Source organism: Ambystoma mexicanum, chromosome 3p (genome assembly GCF_040938575.1).
Source record: "Ambystoma mexicanum isolate Mex_15411 chromosome 3p, UKY_AmexF1_1, whole genome shotgun sequence".
Classification (NCBI taxonomy): Eukaryota; Metazoa; Chordata; class Amphibia; order Caudata; family Ambystomatidae; genus Ambystoma; species Ambystoma mexicanum.
In genome coordinates this window covers 1,163,051,313-1,163,070,840 of record NC_090925.1, presented here as the reverse complement: position 1 = coordinate 1,163,070,840, position 19,528 = coordinate 1,163,051,313, and the positions used below count along the sequence as shown (strand labels likewise).

General features: G+C 47.4%; 1 protein-coding gene across 11 annotated transcripts in view; it reads right to left on the bottom strand.

Moving 5' to 3' along the window:
• The window catches only part of JADE2 (jade family PHD finger 2), a 1,406,581-nt gene that overhangs the window by 1,281,060 nt on the left and 105,993 nt on the right, over positions 1-19,528 (bottom strand). For 3 of the 11 annotated variants that reach the window (XM_069652559.1, XM_069652566.1, XM_069652563.1), the window contains exon 3: positions 16,112-16,249. The exons of the other annotated variants lie outside the window; for them this stretch is intronic. The gene's annotated coding sequence lies outside the window, so the exon portion shown is untranslated. The remainder of the gene's footprint in view (positions 1-16,111; positions 16,250-19,528) is intronic. 11 annotated transcript variants of the gene reach the window in all.

The following is a 19,528-nucleotide window of genomic DNA, read 5'->3' as shown; positions in this document are numbered from 1 at the left end:
GAGTGGCTGTTGGTCTAACGCTTACCTCGTGCCCTGTGGGAGCGCCTCGCCTCGGATGTTGAGTGCATGTTCCAAACCACCCCTTCCGCACAGCTACACAGTAGGCGAAAATAGCCCTGCGTGTGGTGCACTAGGGAGTGGTTGGATGATATCCCCTCAGTGTTGGATGAGTAGGTCCCAGTACTGGTGATGCGTGCCCGAGATGTGGCAGAAACGTGCGATCTAGTGACAAGATATGTTCACACCTCCTCCCCTCTGCCCATGGTTGAACTGGCAGGCTGGCTCACCTCTTGTTTTGCTGAAGTGCACCCAAGGTAGGCACCAAACCAGTTCCTTCACTGGTAATGAGTGGGCCAGTCCTGCTGCGACTCACATGGTGCTGGGGCAAGGCGCCCAGTCTATCTCGCTCCTACTCTTCTAAAGTATCTTGCTTGTACAGCATGTGCAGCGTGGTGCTGCTTTAAAATTCCTCAAATGTCTTTGCATGCACATCGCAGCGCAACAGAAGCGTGGCTTCAATAAACGGTGCTTAACGTCTTGTTGTCTCTTTGTTCCTGCAGGTGGATTTACAGTTTGCTGCTACCGAAGTACCGGAGTGCAGGAAAATATCAGGTAAGCCGGGAGGGGTGTAGCACGGGCAGGCGCGATGCCCGAGCTGCGCGGCTTCCTCATAGACACGCTCAAGGGAGGAGCGAGGCAGGATCTGGAGGCAGGTGAGTAGCAGGCTGGTAAGTATGGGAACAGGCAGGAGAGGGGGAGAACAGTAGCGGGAACGGTAACCGTTAGTTGCTGCTTGAACTGCAGAAACAACGCAAATCACAGGGTGTGGCCCAGGGTGCGGTTTCATAGGCCCGGGCTGCAGCCTGTGCTTTTAAACCGCGAGGCCTGCCTAAGCACTGGGGATATCTAGGGGCTATCTTGGATTCGGATTGGTGTCCATATCTGGTGGCCATCTTAGTTGCGGCAGTAATACACCAAAATTGGCCATGAGATTCATGCGCCAGCCTTTCCTACGCCAGCCAGCAACCAGGGAAGTCCAGCCCTCTCCCCACCTCTTATGCATGCGACTACCACCTTAGGGTGTGTGAGTTGTGTTGTGTGTTATTGCGTCCCAAGGGGTCATGACAGTTGGGTTGTTTTTTGGAGGGAGCAGTAGTTCGGGGAGTTGCCTTCAGTTGATGTTCAGACTCCTTCTCGTTGGTTAATGGTCGCACTGGGGGTGGTTGGATGTGGACCAGTTGGGGACGCTGATAAGACTCATGGTCGGGTTGCTGAAGTAGTGTATATTGAAAGACCCGGAGATATACATGGATGTGTCGCAGTAGCATGGCCAGAGGGCTGAAGTTTATGACTTGGAATATCAAGGGTTTGAAATGTCCATCTGAGAACTGCAAGGTGTTACTGTACATGAAACGTCATCACATCGACGTGGCGTTCTTACAAGAAATCCACCTTACCTCACCGGGGGAATCACGATTTGGGCATGGCTGGGGATGTCACTGCTTCTTCTCTTCTTATTCCTCCTATTCCAGAGAGGTTTGTATATCGATACATAATTCAGCTGGTTTTCACGTGACAAAAATGATTAAAGATCAAAAGGGCAGCGCGCTATTTGTTATGGGAGTTATGCATGGGTAGGCAATTACATTAACTACTACGGTCCTAATCAGGTTGCGGTGGACACGCCGGAATGAATAGCTCAGCAACTAGATCAGGGCCACCCTGCCGTGATTGAATGGGTGGGAGATTTTAACGTGGCGTTGGAGCCACGGTTGGCTAGAACTGGGGAGATCCAGAGGCCACTTTTGAAATCGACCAATAAGTTAAGGAGGTGTGCTGGGAGTGGGAGCTGAATGATATCTGGAGGACTAGGCATGGGGATGAGCAGGTCTATACGTATAGCTCCACGGTCCATCAGTCGGCGTTGCACTTGGATTACCTTTTGAGATCAGACATGATTACAGAATGGTTAGGAGAAGGTCAATATCCTGGCACGCACAATTTCAGATTATGCTCCGGTGGTGCTGGGCTAGGAGGTGCTGCGCCGAATGGGCCTGGGTGTTCTTGGTTTATCTGACATAGATTACACAAGTCATTGATCGTGTAGTCAAGAAGCCCGCTGAGCCAGCGCGGTGCAGCGGGAAGCAGAGAGAGACATGAAAAGAGCTTTTGACTAGAGAGAGCGAGGCCAACACTCCAGGAAGAACTAGTGATGTGCCTCCTCAAGAACAAAAGTAATGGGAGCCTTGTTAGGAGTTTTGGTGAGAGTAAAGAGCATCTCATGAGTAATCTCCCTCGTCACACTGAATACAGAAGAGATACCAACAGTGTAGAGTGCCTCGAGAGTAATCTCCCTCACCACAGAAACTGTAGAAAAGATACCCAGTTTGAAGAGTGTCCCAGCAGTAATGTCCACTGTCACAATAACAACATTAGAGCTATCCAGGACAAAGATTACTACAGGAGCAATTGCCCTTGTCAGAGAGCTTGTGGAAAGAGCCAAGGGCATTACGGGAGTAGTCTGCCTTGTTGCCAGAGCCAAGAGGCAGATACGTCTATGAATATATTATAATGATACATTACTCACCGTAATAGTATTTCTGATGCTTGTATCTGCTTAGATTCACATGCTGTGCATAGGCCGACATCTAGTGGAAGCTGCAGGGTATTACCGTTGTTGTTTTCGAAACTCGAAAAGGGACGTCGACAGGGCGTGCCAGTAATACTATCCCTAGTGTGATCTTCAATGTACCCATGGCCTTTCACACGTCAAGGTCCCTCAGATTGTTATGTTTCTGACATGAGGTAGCATGAAGTATAGCCTGAGTACAGGTGTCTTAAAGCAGATATGTATCAGATAAAGCTCATATAAACATCCATGCACCTTCTCTCCAAGGGGAGGAAGGGTGGGCGCATGTGAATCTAAGCAGATACAAGCATCAGAAATAAGATTACGGTGAGTGCTGTATCCCTTCTGAGGCTTGTAGAGTCTGCTTAGATCACATGCTGTGCATAGATTAGCAAGCAGTGTTAGGAGAAGGTGGTGGGTAGTGAGAAGGTCCAGCGGCAAATAGGTGTTTTAGAACCGCTTGTCCCACCTGTTTATCTGCTTTGGAATGAGTATCAATGCAGTAGTGCTGAGTGAAAATGTGTACTGAGCTCCATGTAGCTGCTTTGCAAATGGTGTTCAGCGGGACATTTGCGATGAAAGCCAAAGTAGCTCCTGGACCCCCTCTGGAGTGAGCTCTATGTGTGAAAGGCAGTATTTTGGTTGATGAGTAACAGAGCTGTATGCATCTGACTATCCATTTGGAGATTGCATTTTTGGAAATACAATCTCCTTCTCTGCCTGGTGCTACGGAGATAAAAAAGTTGCTCTGTTTTTCTGAGCAGTCTGGTCTTGTTTACAAAGTAAAGGACCGCCCTCCATACATCTAGTGTATGGAGTTTTTTCTCAGATGAGCTTGTAGGGTTCTGGAAGAATGGCAGTAACTCAATGGATTGGTTTACGGGAAAAATTGAGATTTACCAAGGTGTGTTCGTAAAACCAATTTATCCTTGTATATGACAAAGAAAGGGTCCTGCACTGACAATGCTTGAAGTTTACCAATTCTTGCTATGGATGTGATGGCCAATAAGAAGGCAGATTTGTATGTCAGGTGTTTTAGACTTGACTTATGCATAGGCTCAAAGGGGGGTCCCATGAGCTTTTCGAGTACTACATTGTGATCCAAGCCTGGCAGTGGGTTTGAAATTGGAGGGGAAGTATTTTTACTCTGTCCATGAATGCTTTAATGATGAGAGCTTTCCACCATGATCCTGTACTTTGAGAGGTGGTGTAAGCTGATAAAGCTACCAGGTGGACCTTTATCGAGTGAAATACGAACAAGTGACGCATATAGTTTAGAATGTGGGATGGGGTACAATCCACTGGGGTCATTTGCTTAGACTGGCACCAAATTACAAATCTCCTCCACTTGTCGAAATAACAGTTTCTGGTATTTGGGTGACGTGCTTCCTTGAGGATATCCATAAACCTCTGTGAAAGATTTAGGTGTCCAAACGCCATGCTACCAAGTTCATAGAGTGAGGTTGAGGGTGTACTGTCATTCCCTCATGTTGGGTCCGCAGATTGGAATGGCACGGGAGTTTGATGGCATCGTACATCGCCAGTTTGTGCAGATGTGGATAGCATGGTTATCTTGCCCACATGGGAGCAACTAGGATGAGCGTCATTGGTTCCTTGTAAATCTTGTTCACCACCCTGCTCATCAGAGGAGTTGGGGGTGGGGGGGGAAGGGTAAGCAAATTTCCCTGACCAGCTCATCCTTAGGGCGTTCCCCTTAGAGTCTGCCTGGGGAAATCCCATTGTGAGAAGATGTGGTCTACAACATTTGTGTCTAGTTGCTACTTGTGTTCCTCTGGTAGACGATCTCTGCTCAGCGAGTCTGCCAGGGTGTTGAGTTCCCCTGACACATGTTGGGAAGATAGGAACATCCCCCGTCTGAGTGCCCATTTCCATATTCTCTGTGCTAGTTTGGACAGATTTGGAGAATGTGTGACTCCCTGCTTGTCGATGTAGAACATGCACAGTGGTGTTGTCGATTAGGATTTGTACTGACTGATTTGTCAGTTGTGCTTCGAATGCCTGAAACACTCTGTATATCGCTAGAAGTTCCGGCATGTTGATGTGGTTCTGTGCTGTGATGCGAGTCCACAGACCATGTGCTGTGAGATGAAGGTGATGTGCCCCCCACCTGGAGAGTGGCGTGTCCGTTGTTATCACCGCTTGCACCTCCGGATATTGGAAGGGTTTTCCCTTCAACAGATTCTCCTTTGTCCACCAGCAAAGGTTTTGTACCAGTGTTGGCGAAACTAATGTTTCGCCAACCACACTCCTGCATGGGACCATGCGCAAACGTGCGTGTGGGACCAGGTGGATGCAAGATGCCATCATGCCTAGGAAATGCTAGCTTTGCGTATGCATATCTTGTGACCAGCTTGATAATGATGTATTTGCAGTAACATGTTTTGTACTCTTTCCTTTGAAGGAAAGACTAACCCTTCTTCCGTGTTTATAACAGCTCCTAGGAACTGTTTGGTTTTACTTGGTACAAATCTAGATTTTTTTCTCGTTTATTGAGAAGCCCAATTGGAAGAGAAGGTTTATGGTTCTTGGAGTATTTTGCCTGAAAATTCGGGGAGACTCCCCTGTAATCAGCCAGTCTTCCAGGTAGGGGAACACCGGGATTGTCTCCCTGCGCAGGTGCGCTGCCACCACGGCCAGTACCTTGGTGAATACACTCGGAGCGGAAGCTATGACAAAAGGTAGCACCTCGAATTGGTAGTACTGGTTTGCTATTTTGAAACACAAGAATCTTCTGTGCGCTGGGAACATTGAAATATGAAAATAGCCAACTTTCGTATCCAATGTTGCCATGTAGTCCCCCCGCTTTAGCAGTGGGATTACTTCTTGTAGCGTTGTCATGCAGAATTTTTGTGGCTTGACATAGGTGTTTGCAGGGCACAGGTCTAATACTGGGCGCATTGTTAGATCTTTCTTTGGCACAAGGAAGTAGGTTGAATAGATACCCCTGTTTACCTGGTTCACCGGGACGATTTCGATGGCGTCCTTGAGTAACAGCGTTGCGACCTCCTCCAGCAGGATGCATTGCTCCTCCTTCATAGTTGGTTTTTGACGCAGGAGATGGTTTGAGGGTCGCTCAAGTAGTTCCATGCAATAACCGCATGCTACGGTTGATGGCACCCACTTGTCCGAGGTGATTCCCTCCCATGCGTGGGTGAAGTGTGTTATTCGACCTCCAACTGGAGAGGCATGGGAGGGGACCTGAAGCAGGTGGTCATTGTTTAGGAGGTGTAGCTCCACCTCTGGAAGTGGAGGACCTCCCCCGGCCACAAGATCTGTGCTGGGCTCTTTGGAAACCCTGCGAAGCCTGTCCCTGATTGTTTCCCCAGGATGAGCCCTGGTTTTGTCCATAACTGGAACCCCTTTGTGAGTTTTGGCCTCGAAAGCGGTGAAAATTACTTCCACCTCTTTGGCCTGATGGATTAGTAGTTAATTGGCCTAGGGATATGAGAGTGTCGTACTCTTCTTTGGCCGATTTTAGAGCATCCTCAATGGCTTTTCCAAACAGAACATTAGGTTCTATTGGCATGTTTAATAGAGTTGCCTGCATTTCCAATTTGAAACCGGACTGGGGAAGCCATGCATGGCATTTCAATATTGTTCCCTCGGCGATGATTCTGCCTACGTTATCTGCGGCATCCAGATTGTTATTCAGGATGCAGCTCGATACTGCCTTTCACTCCGCTACTGCGAGGGAGAGTTGTGACTTGAGGGTTTCAGGTGCTGGTGCCATTAGAGTTGCAACCTCATCCCACTTATGGCAGTTATAACTCGCCAATAATGTGGTGTTGTTTGCAATCCTTGTTTGGAAGGCCGCTGACGTGGCCACCTTTCTCCCTAGAGTATAAGGCTTTTTGCTTTCTTCATCTGGGGGTGCTTCAGGGGGCGCTAGCAGTGTTCCAGCCCTCTTTCCTGTAGTAGTCACTACCAACGAATCAGGTTCAAGTTGACCCCTTATATAGAGTGGATCTGTAGGTGCAGGGGAACAACTTTTCAATACGTGGGTTTACAGCCATTGTTTGGATGGCGTCTCTAGTGATGGCTGTATTTTCCTCTGTATAGATTGAAGGAGGGGTATAAACTGGGACACAGCATTTTAATCCCCCAAGATATCCTCCACAAAATCTTTATCCACCTGAGTCTCTTGGGTTTGGATTTGAAAATGCTCAGCAGCTTTTAAGAGCATATCATTTAACTGGGGTTGATTGTCCACTGGTGAATCTGCCACTGGCACATCAAGATGGTTGGGAGAGGGCATGATGTAGACGTCGCCCTCATCGTAATATTGACCCCCCCATGGGTCCCCTGCTGTTCAGTGTCTGAATTAGTATCATACTGACCATATTGCACTGGGTGTAGCTGGGGACTGATCAAGAGAGTGTATGGGCGGTGCCTCTTTGCCAGGGGTTGGGAGGTGGATGCGGCAGTAGTGGCTGGCGTATTCTGTAGGTTGTATAAGGTTTGAGGATTCTTTTCAAAGAAATTTGCCAAAAAATGTATTCTGCACATAACCCCATCAATGTCCCCACAGGACCATTATGAAGAGCTTGGTATGTTAGTTAAAGATGGTACAGATATGGGAGTCTGTGGCGTTTCTTGTATAGGTTGCTTGTGTTTTAAGGCACCTGTTAAAGTACCCTCCCCATGGGAATCCATACCCTTTTCCTTGTGAGGTGTACTATTAACTTTCTCCATGTGGGAATGGTGAGTTTTATTGGACTGGTGGCTTTTAGAAGTATGTTTTTACGAGGTTCTCCCCTTGAGAAGCGTCTCAGGGACATGTTTTTTGGACCAGTTGTGATATTTCGAGGAACTGGAACTTTTCGCCGATTTCGACGGAGTCAGAAGTCGAATCTCAGCGGGAGGCCGGTCCGAAGCTGCATCCTCCGATACTCGGCTGTTGGCCGCTATTTTAGGCACGCCGTCCATGTCGCCTTTCTACGTGCGACTTTGGGGGCCTGTCGTGTGGCGATCGAGATCTTGACTGCCCAGAGGACAGGGAACTTGTGGACCTTCCTCTTGGAGCCGTGTCTGGCCATGTCGAGGATGTTGTCATCGATTTTCGGGAGCGGGATATGTGTTTGGTGTGAGTTGCACTATGTGTGCTACTGCCGCCGGATGTCGTCCCCGTAACAGTGCCGCCGGCCTGTCTATTGGGGTCGGGCTAGCACATAGGAATCGATCGGTTCCCCGTGCCTTCGCCGTCCAAAAAGACAGCGAAGCTGCCGTCGCTTGATGCCCCATCCACATCCAATGCGGCCTCAGCCTGCATGGCGTGGTGGGCCCAACGTTTGGCCTTTCGATCCTTGAGTGTTTTTTCGCTTTGAAGAGCTGACAAGCTCAACAATGGCCCTCGTCGTGGTCCCGTGCAAGGCAAAGATTGCACACACAGTGCTTGTCTTTCCACAGAAACTTTGTATTGTAACTTGGGCAGAATTTAAATGGCGTGTTTTCCATGGTTTAAATGAAGGGCAGCAAGGCGAGAATAGAGAGGGTAAAGGGGAATATGCATTCTCTTAGAGAGCCCTAATAAATGTCCAACCCCACTCTCTCTACTGTTTTTTTTTTAAATTATTTTCTCAGTTTACAAACACTACAGCCCACCCGACAGTGAAAGTTATAAGCGTCCAAACATCATATGCATTAACATGTATTTACCACTGCCATCCCCTCCCTCCCCCTTAACTCGAGCTTGCTCCATTGCTCCTTTAATTATGTTTCCTCCAGGAGCACCTCTCCTTCCGTGCTCCCAGAGGTATCAAGTTCACGTGGGCTGGCCCGGGTGGGCTTAGATACTGTAGCCATTAGCTGTATCCAGGCCATCAGCATTCCCACTTCATCATCCTCCCCCCTGTAGGCCGCTTCATACCATGCTGCCGTTTCCAATTCAGCCCATTTCAGAAGGTCATGCCACCACACCTCTTGGGCCTCTGGCACGCTTTCCACCCAATAGCTATTCTGTGTTTGGCCAGCATGTAAGCCAAGTCCTTAAGTTTGCACACACGTTTCATTTTACGCGGTCTAGTGAATTCTCCCACCATACATGCACACACTGATTCCACATCTAACTTAATACCTTTCTCAATGAAGCGGTGGGTAACCTCCCCCCAGAATTTCCGAATCTCCGGATATGCCCAAAACATGTGCATCATCCCTGTGTTCACTTCCCCGCATTTGGGGCAGGTTAGCTGAATCTGTTGTAGTATTGCGTTCCCTGACACCTTCTTGTGGTACCTCTGTGCTCTTTCCCATTGCCCGTCTAGCATGGGTTCCCCAGCATCCTCCTCCCACTCCCGTCTCAGCTGGGTCACCTCCTTCTCCAACCTGGACATTACCAGTTAATAAATCCGGGATACCTCATGCCCTCCTTCCGAGATATCATATATTGTCTCAATGGCCGAATCTGGTTGGTCTTCTAGCTCTATTTCAGACCATGAGGCTCTTATCTGCTTTACCAGTCTAGTGTAGGTAATATATTGCCCCAAGTGTACTCCAGTTTCTTCCATTAGTGTTTTAAATTCCAGTACCCTCCCATCACGCCACACATCTCCCAGTGTTGCTATGCCCACTGGTTCCCAGTGTCTACGTATCGTCTTTCTTAGATGTTCGTCTACTCCCCTCAGCCCCACTAGCGGCACTTGGGGAGAGCATGGAGTCGGGTTCTCTATGACCTGACATGCCTTGCACCATGTCTTCCATCCCACTTCTAACAGCTTCAATCACCCTTTTAATTCCGATTTGGGCAGCCATATCAGTTCTTTCAGAAAAAACAGTGCGCATTCAGACCCCAGCAGTCTGGACTCTGCCGTTGCCTCTTCGGATAGCCACTTACCCACATACTGTAGTTGCCCGGCCATATGGTATATCTCGAAGTTGGGCAATTTTATGCCCCCTCTCTCATACGCATTTTGTAACTTCCATAAGGCAATCCCATTCCTGGTATTGTGCCAGATAAAACCTCTAACATATGCTCTGTAGTTTACCAAAGAAGCGTTTGGGCAACATATATGGGATTTAAAAAAAAGTGCAACAGCCTAGGCAATACAACCATTTTCAAAAATGCCACCCTTCCCATCATAGCCAAAGGGAGCTTTGCCCAGAACTTCAAGCTGTTTTCAATGTTAGCTACTGCTTTTTCTGTGTTCCGTTTGTGTTGATCTTCTACCTCATGATAAATATTGATCCCTAAATATCTGAACGTTCTAGTCTCCCAGGGTATTTGTAGAACTGGCAGGTTATTTTGCGCAATCCCTTTATATCTCCTTAGGGGAAATATGCACGACTTCTTGGGGTTCACCGCTATGCCGGAGAATAACGCAAATTGTTCCATTACTTCTAAGATGTATTGCAGGTTTTCTTCTGGATATCTCAGATACAGCAGCATATCGTCTGCATACAATGATATTAGGTGCGGCCCCTCCTTAGTATGGACCCCTACCCTTTCATATTGTTGCCTTAAATATATTGCTAGGGGTTCCAGTGCAAGGATATACAGCATCAGAGACCATGGGCAGCCTTGTCTGGTACCCCTACTGAGCTGCCATTTGTCCGAGATAATAGCTCCCGTTTTGACTCCGGCAAGTGGTGAGCTATACAGCAGCTTCACCCACCTCAAGTACCCAGACCCCATTCCATATTCCTTCAGGGCCGCCATCAGCCAGGGCCACCTTACAGAATCAAAGGCTTTCACTGCGTCGAGTGAGACGATTGCCACTTGTTTGCGTCTCCTACTGTCTGTTCCATGACGCAGTGGAGCCGTCTATGGTTATCAGCTATACTTCTACATGGAACATGACCAGTCTAAGTCTGTTTGCTAGCACTGCCGTAAGTATTTTACTATCCTGGTTTAGCATGGATAGCGGTCTCTACGACCCACAGTCTGTTCTAGGCTTGTTTGGTTTGAGAAGCGGGATAATTATTGCCTCTCTCAGGGATTCGGGTAGTCTCCGTATCTCGAAGGCCTCATTTAACACAGCCAATAACGGGGGAAGCACCTCCAACCTGTATGTTTTGTAGAACTCAGTAGGGAGCCCATCCATCCCCGGGGCGTTGCTAGTGGGTAATTGTCTGACCACTATTTCTAACTCCTCTAGTGTAATGGGGGCATCTAAGTTCTCTTTCTCTTCTGCACTCAATTTAGGTAACCCAATGTCCTCTAATGTCTCTCTCATCTCGTTCTCGTCCGCCCCTCCAGTGTCTTCGTATAGGTGTTGGTAGAATTTAAAAAATCCCCCATTTACGCTCTCTTGGGTATCCAATGTTTGGCTATTCTCTCCCCTTATCTCTCTTATCGCTGGTCCAGGCGTCTCATGTTTGTATAGCCATGCCAACAGCCTCCCCGGCGTATCTCCACTTGCATGCTGCCTTTCTACGTATTTCTTATAATTTAAGTTGCATAGTCTCTCCCAATATCCTATACATTCTTGTTGTAATAGGCTCATGGCTTCGGCATCTTCCTCTGAGGTGTCCCCTTTATTCATGATCACTTCTAGTTTGCTTTTCATTCCTTGCAACTCTTTTACTATATCCCCTTGAGCCCTTTGGATTTTGATATTGCTGCACCCCTCACCACTACCTTAAATGCCTCCCAGAGTGCTTTCCGATGCTACGCTTCCAGTGTTATTTTCGAAACATTCTATTATTTCATCCCTCAGGTCCTCCCTGAAGTCTGTATCTTTCAGTGCTTCGGCTCTGAGCAGCCATGTTGGGGGGCTGATGTTGCCACGTTAAGATCAAGGGTGAGTGGTCCGATAGGACCCTTGCTTTATATTCCGACCTCACTATCTCCCCGGTGAGTTCCGGGTTGGCCAACATGTAATCTAATTGTGTGTACAGATTTTGTGGGGGAGAGTAATGTGAATAGTGTCTATCATGTGGGTGGCTGAGTCTCCATATATCTTCCAGCTGGAAGTCGCTTAGCAGGGTCTTCAGGGTTTTGGCTGCGCGGGTAGGCTTGTCTAGTCTTTTGTTTGATCTGTCCACCCTGGGGTCTAGCGTGGAATTAAAGTCTCCTCCCCATATGAACGCACCCCCCAGGTACAGACCGACTTTACCGTACAGGGCCTTAAAGTAGGCCACGGTAGCCTGATTTGGGGTTTATGAGTTAATAATACACAACTCCGCGTTTTCCACCATTCCCTGTATCGCCACCATTCTCCCGTCCAACTCCTTTGTGGACTGCAATAACTGAAAGGGTACGTATGGCACAATCCAAGGGATTACCCCCCCCATGGAATATGCCGAATACGTTGCTCCAATGGTGGTCCCCTTCCATTTTCTCGGTATCACCTCTTGTTTTTCTTTTGCTAGGTGGGTTTCCTGTAGCAAGGCAATGTCTATTTTTTGCCTCCTCAGGTACATCATGATCTTGTTTCTTTTCAAATCGCTATCGAGTCCCCTGACATTCCAGGTTACTATCTTAAGGTCTCCCATCCCTCATGCATATCCCATCCTGCTTCTGTCCTCCCATGTCTTCCGAGTAACTCGCAGCATCGCATGGATATAAGCTGTTCCCTAACTAACTCCATTGCAAACTCCCCAACTCCCTCCCTGCACCCCTTCCTCTCTAACCCCAACTGTTGCCCAGCTCCATCCCTGGATCTCAGACTATCCCGCATTTAGTCCTACCCTGGTTACGCCGGTGCTAGGAACACAGCAGGGGGTTGCCACACTACTGGCAACCCAACTAGTCTATCTAATGGAGTGCGAGTTGGATCCTCTGGGTCTCTCGCATTTATACTACTTTGTGTCCCGCCCGCCCGTGTACATTGCCCTTCTTCCCTCTGCCATATGCGGATCTATATTCAAGTCCCATTGTCATTGTTTATACAGCACCTCTGTCATTGTGATCGCAGCTTCACTTGTCGATTCCGGTATCCCGCTGATCGTTCGTCTCTGACGGGCCATTCTGTGCATCCAACCAATTCATAGCTTCTTCCGGAGTCTCAAAGAACAATGCCCTGCTTTTATGAAATACTTTCAGTTTCGCCGGGTACATCAGCATGTATTTGTAGCCTGCTTTGCGTAATCTTCTCTTTACTGCTCCGCAGTTTAGTCGGCGTCTCTGCAGCTGAAGAGTGTAATCCGGGTATGCTGTTATGGACGCAGATGCCCTCCGTATTGTGCCCCCTTTCCGGAGGTATTCCAGGATTTTTTCCCTGTCTCAATAGTTTAATATCTTGGCAATGATCTGCCGGGGGGGGCTCATGGTGCCGGTTTCCGTGCTAGTGTCCGGTGTGCTCTCTCCACCGCAAATCCTTGGGCGAGTGCCTCTCCTTCAATTTCTTGCAGCAGCATGGTTTCAATATAGTCTGAAGGGTTCGATCCCTCTTCGCCTTCCGGGAGCCCTACTATGCGTATGTTATTCCTTCTCAGGGGTACTTCTCCTGGCCAGCGTTAACAGGTTCTCTCTATTGCGATAGCACCAGTTTTTGAGGGGGGGGGGGCACTCCGCTGGTTCCCAGTCTATTGTACCTTTGCCCTCTCAATGTGGGGCAGTAGCGGTATATGTCGCGAGGCAACCTCCACCAATGTTCCAGCCGCTATCTCGCCACCTAAGATTGGATTGTTGGTCCGTCGCCTTGTGCTTGCCTTAGCTGACTTCAGCTATGGGCTTCCCATTTCGGAGGGGCTTGATGCTGTGCTCTTGTTTCAGTTTTATCCAGGGGCCGTCGCTTCTATGGGCAGGTTTTACGATTTATGCAGCTCGCTTGGTGCGGTTCCTTCAATTCAGCAGTGCCTTACCTTGGGCCCCTCGTATCTTTTAGGTCGCTGTCTCTTTTGAACTCCCTTCCCATCGGCAGACATTCCCAGCGCTGAGCGGCTTCGCTGGATGGGCACCCACACTCTCTCATTACCTCATCTTGCTCCGGGACTACGACCTGTCCAGGTCCTTCCACCGGTTGGGCGATCCTTTACTTTGAGCGTCTGTGGGGGTCTGCTTTGGTACGCCTTCCCGGCTCCCTTCCCTTGTTGCTTGCTTATGGCCTCCCCGGTGTGCTGTTGCCACTACCTTTCGCACTGTTGTCCCACTTTTTTGGGGGAGATGCAGTGTCGGGTCTGCTGGGCGCGCTTCGCCTTGCGGTCCGCACTGTCAATACGCAGATCCGTGTTTGGCGTTCCTCCGGGTTGTGTCTTTGTCCCGCGTGTGATATTAGCCAGCGCTCACTCTACGCCAGATATTCCCCAGTGCATTCCTGTCCGTTCTCCGCAGTGGGCGCCCTCTTCCTTTCTTCTGCCACATCCGATGTTTGCAGTTTCGTCGCCTCGTCCATCGGGGCTTCAGTCTATCCGGGTCCTTTGTTCTCCCGGGCGGCCATTTTGGATGGCCGTTCGTGGAGGTCCCGCAACTTTTCTTTTACAATTATCTCGGTCCTTGTTGAACGTTTCTGGACCTGGTTTGGCACGCTGTGTGCTGCTCACTTTCCCGGAGCAGATCCTGCTCTCTGGAGGTGTTTACATGAGATTTGCCAGGCAGGCATGCTCAGGATGTAGACAGATCAGCAGGAGCGTCAGTCTTCCAGCCTCTCACATGGCTAGTTAGCCACGCCCCCACTCTCCCTACTGTTAGGGCCGAGGCCCAGTGCGGCCTTCCAAGGCCAGAGAGGTGCATCGAGCAAGGTCTTTGTTCAACCTTCGTCCTTTCCAACGCCGTCGAGATGTTGTTGAAAGTCTGATTAAAAAGGATAGAAAGAGTAACTAACTAATTCTTTATCAATCTATGGTGTTAGCCGAAAAAGTAACTCCGTGATTAAGCGTCCATCGATGATGGTGGGGAAAAAAAACAATCGGAGGGACCGCGACGCGTGACGGACCATGGGTAGAGTGGACATCACACTAGGGATAGTACTACTGGCATGCCCTGTGGACGTCCCTTTTTGAGTTTCGAAAACAACTTATTCTGCAGCTTCGACTAGATGTCGGCTTATGCACAGCATGTGATCTAAGCAGATTCCACAAACCTCAGAAATATATATACTGAGAAAGAATACCTGTTGTGAGGAATTACAAGAACTGTAGTTAGAAACTATCAAAAGCCAGCCCCAAAAGGGTGAACCATGTGGACGAAGCGAAGGGAGTTATTCTCCTGGCTTCATTTCTGTTTGCTGAATAGGTTTGATTAGTGGAAGTGTCGGAGTAGGATCGTTTTTGGACAGAGGACTGATTCTTAAGTTTGACAACCACCCTGACAACTAGCAGCAGAGTTAAGAGTTCAGTTAGATAGGGCAACTCCTCTAGGTAAAGGGAAAGAAAGGATGTCTTATTATTTAAGTTTAAATGCCACCCCTTTTCTGACTCCTTGCTTACCAGACCATCTTCAGATGGTAGTTTTGAAGGCCGGAGCGTCTCACTTTTAACACAGGCAACAAATAGACTTGAAGTACTGGAATCCTTTGTCGTCGAGATAGAACTTAAAGGCCCACCTAACGTCTAAGTTATGAAGGGCCCTTTCTGCATCAGAAGATGGATCCGAAAAAAAAACTCTGGTACGGACATTCTTTAATGTAATGAAATTCCATCACACTCTTCAGTTAAAATAAGGTGGATGAGTCTGAAGGGCAGTTTTATCCCGATGAAGGGCTTTGAAAAGTTCCTCAGCGCAAAGAGCTGCAACTTGCTAACCCTTCTTGTAGTTGTGGCCACAAGAAAAAGCGACCTTCTATGAAACCAACTTAATGTCATGAGCGCAAAGGTTTTATGACACATTGCATGATGCACTAACGTTGAGATCCCACTTACCATGAGGGGATTTAACCAGAGGCTAAAGATGACATGGCTTTTCACTAATGGTTTTGACAAAGAGAAGGAATGATTTTCTGAACTCTGATATGTTCCCAGAGCTGAGAAATAGGTTCTGCATGACTATCTAAACCCCAGTAGCAGAAGTCTCTGGAATGAAAGATAGAACCTGATCTAAAGAAGCTGACAAACTATTTATTTCTTTTTCTAGGTTACGATAACAAAAACAAAGCCATTTACGTTCATACTGGGCAAGCATAGAAGGCTTGTGTGCTGCTTGAATAATGCAGAGATTCTCTTCCAAAATAGCAATGTAATCCAGAGACCTGATCTAAGGAACTATACCGCCAAGTCAGCGATCATCAAAAAGGATGCATACAAGTCTGTTTAGCGCAAGAAGGTTTGGAAGAGCCAGCAGATCTATAAATCGACGAATCGAGAGCTTATTATGACTTAAAACCAGAATCTGGCAGGCCACCAAGGGACACCTGAATGAACAACAGAATGCAATTCATTGTATTCATGAGATTCAATCATTCCCAATGGATTGGCAGTAGAGGAGGGAACGCTAATGCTGACATATTGTCCAAGGGAATCTCCAGAGCATCTCCAAGGCAGTTTGGCAGTCTCTTACTTGAGGCATATATGGGAGATTTCCTGTTGCGAGCTTTTGCAAATAGATCGAATTGGAGTACCTCTCACTAGCTGAAGGTCTAAATTTAGTACCTTGATGCTCAGTTCCCATGCGTGGTTTGCTGATGCTTGGCGGCGGAGGGAGTCCACAGCTGAATTCTTCAGTCCTGGAATATAATAATCTTGGAGTGATATTCCTCTCTGGGCTTCCCATTCTCAAATCTGTACCGCCTGTTGAATTAGGGGAAAAACTGTTGGTTGACATAAAACACAGACACAGCATTTTCATTCACAATGTTCAGTTGAAAAGATTTGACAGCCATGAAGATGCTGCTAATTCCAAGAAATATATATGTACCCTTCTCTTTTAAATGGTCTAGAGTTGCCCCCAACCTAGAGAAGAAGAGTCTTGTGATTGTAACCCGAGGAGCAGACTCTAAGAAGGGAGTCCCCTCTGCTAGATTTTCTGGGTTTATCTCCTATGTAACAGGAAGTAAGTGAGACTGATGGGAAGCCCGACACCAAACCTGTCTTAGTTATCAGCATTTCTCTAATTTTTAGCCTTGCTCATGTTACCATCAAGACACAGGGTGTCATTAGCCCTAAGCATCAGGCGGTCATGTGGGATAATTGTAGGGAAAAGGAACAGGTCTGACGCAGGTCCTTTACTTATTCTGTTGCAACGAACATCCTGACTACTGCAACAAATTCATATGAAATTCTGATCCTGTGAGACTGTCATGAGGATTTCAACCAGTTCACTGCCAGGCCTAAGCAATTGGGAATGTGGATTAAGTGGAACTTTGCCAGTTGTGGATAAAGGGACCTTATGAGCCAATTGTCCAAGTATGAATATACATGAACTCCCTGCAGTCGGAGGTGAGATGCAACTACTGACATTTTGATGAAATCTCTCAGCGGAGTTCAAACTAACAGGGAGAACTCAGTACTGTAAATTAAACTCTCCCAATTGAAAAATTGTAGAAACTTGCAATGTTGAGGCACGATTGGGGTATGTAGGTACACATCTTTCAGATCCACTGCACAGAGGCAAACTCCCTGCTGAAGTGTAGATCGGATGTGTGCTGGGGTGATCATCTTGAAACCCTCTTGGGGGAGATGAAGGTTGAAATCCGACAGGTCTAATATTTTGCTGTGCAGGCCAACCTAGTTTGGTTTGGTCACTGTAAAGAGACTAGAATAAAAGTCCATGCCCAGCTTTGCCGTTGGAACTGTCTCTGTTGCTTTCATAGAGAGAACTGTCTGAATTTAGCTGAGGAGCAGTGGCCGATTTTCTCTGGGAAAGAGGGGGCAGGAAGGATGAAGTTGGAAGTGAAAGGCGGAAGTCTTTGTAAGCTACCAAAAGGATCCATGCATTTGAGATGATGGTCCTGCAAGTTTCCAGATGGCAGGGCATGCGCCACCAATGGGGTTCCATGTAACCAGCTCTAACCATCACTTGGAGGTTTTGTTCGTGTTGCTAGAAGATGCCACTGCGGATGAAGGAGTGCGAGAAGACAGCTGAGCCTGCAGTTCTTTTCTGCTTTTGACAGTAGATAGTTGGCGAGCAATCTGGCGCTGTGGATGTGCGGTACTGGAAACAGCAAAACCCTGCAAATGATTGGGACCAAAAATGAGATCTCTGTGAGAAGGTGGACTTCTGCCCAGTGGACGTAGGACAGATAGCAACTTTGCTGTAATGGTGCTCGTTTTCCCTTTTGGGAGATCCTCGTCAGTCGAGTTATGGAACAGATCCTTGCACTCAAACAGATTATTGAAGACTTTATCCTTTTGTGAACTTTGTGGCATGGAGCCATGCCCGACAATGGGTGTCAACTTCCATAGCTATACCCCTGGCTTGGTGTCCACATGATGGGCTGTGGATTCAAATAATTCTTGCTTCACTATTCTAGTGTCAGTGATGCCGCTTTGTTCAAGTTTGTCTGCAGGAATGAATTGTTCAAACTCCAACACCTATTCCCAAAGTTTTAGATTAGCTGCTACTAATAATTCTTCAAGGTCTGCTTGTCAAAGCAGAAGAGCAGAGTTGGAAGAAACTTTCTTTGCAGCTCTTTTTAGCAATGTATCCTTTGTTCAAGAGCTGTAACGCCGAAGAGGTGGAATAAGATGCCTCTCAATAAAGCGTAGCCGCTAATACAACTGTTGATGAGGGTTGAGGACAAGTGGTTAGAGTTACATCCTCAGAAAAAAGAGCCATCTTGAATTCATCTTACGATTAATGTGAGGTCTAAAATGTGGTTTTTCCCACTGTTTTTTAGCTTCTGACAGGACATCCTTTTGTGACGCAAGTCCTGATTTTTCTGAGAAGGCTAAGGCTCCCGGTAGTACTCCTACCTCAGTCAGTGGAGATTCTGGTCTGGGCAGAGCCAAATATAATATTAGGTCTAGGACCCTGTCGTGGAATGCAAAAACGTAAAACCAAGGTTCGTCGTCATCTTATTCTTGCATGTCAGTATCTCACTTATGTGCCAGAGGTTTTGCAGAATTTACCGGCTTTGGAGCATGTGGTTGAGGTTTGTGCTTCTTTGGTTCTGGGGGACATTTCACTGGAGCAGCAGCAGGGTGCATAGGAGGAATCTCATGAGCACATCATGGGATTGTGAAAGAAGGTCTCTGAAAAGAGCCTTAAAATAATTATTTATTGGTTCAAAATGCACCAAATTCAGAAGATTTGGTGAGAGCCACTTCAGTACTGTCTTGGCTGTCTACAGATAGCGGTTGTCCTAAATGGCCTCCTAACCACTGATCCACATTCTGTAATGGGAAGATGTGGGAGGAAGGGATATTGTGAAAGGCAACGACTTCCATCTATATGATGAGCATTCAACTCTGGGGACGAAAAAAGATCTATGCCTAATGATGCACTTGGCACCAACCTGGGCCTGGCCTCAATAAGTGGTGTTCGTGAAATTGCTTTCGACGTAACGTTCGGAGGGTCCACCATTTTGGGTAATGAGGTGGTAAAGTGCGTCACTGTTGTACCGAAGGTGGCGAAAAGGACTGTTGGGGGAGGCCTGCGCAGGGCATAGGAAGGCCAAAGGCAGGCTAAGGCCGCACATGGACCGGCTCTCGTGTGAAAATTTAACTTATTTTGGTGCTACAAAAAAGTGCTCTGGTCCCGTCCCAATGGACTGAATGTGCCATATGTATGGAGGAAAGGGATGGAATGTACGAGTGTGAGTTTAATACTTAGCTGAGAATATTAGTTTGTAAATAATTGAATAAAGAAAATATACTTTAAAAAAAATCTAAGTTCAATTTGCTTTAGATTTACGTCACCCACCAAATTCTGCAGCATAAACTCAGGGCTAAGAGGTTGAGCAATTAAATGAACAGGATTTCAAACAAAATAAATAACTTTCCGAAATATCCAGCAGGAACGCAGCCTTTGCCAAGAAAGTATCCCTACAATGTTTCCCAATAGTTCTAGTCTGACAAGAAGGTGACTGCAGATAAGCACGTATGTGACTGAGATGAGAGAGACTCAGA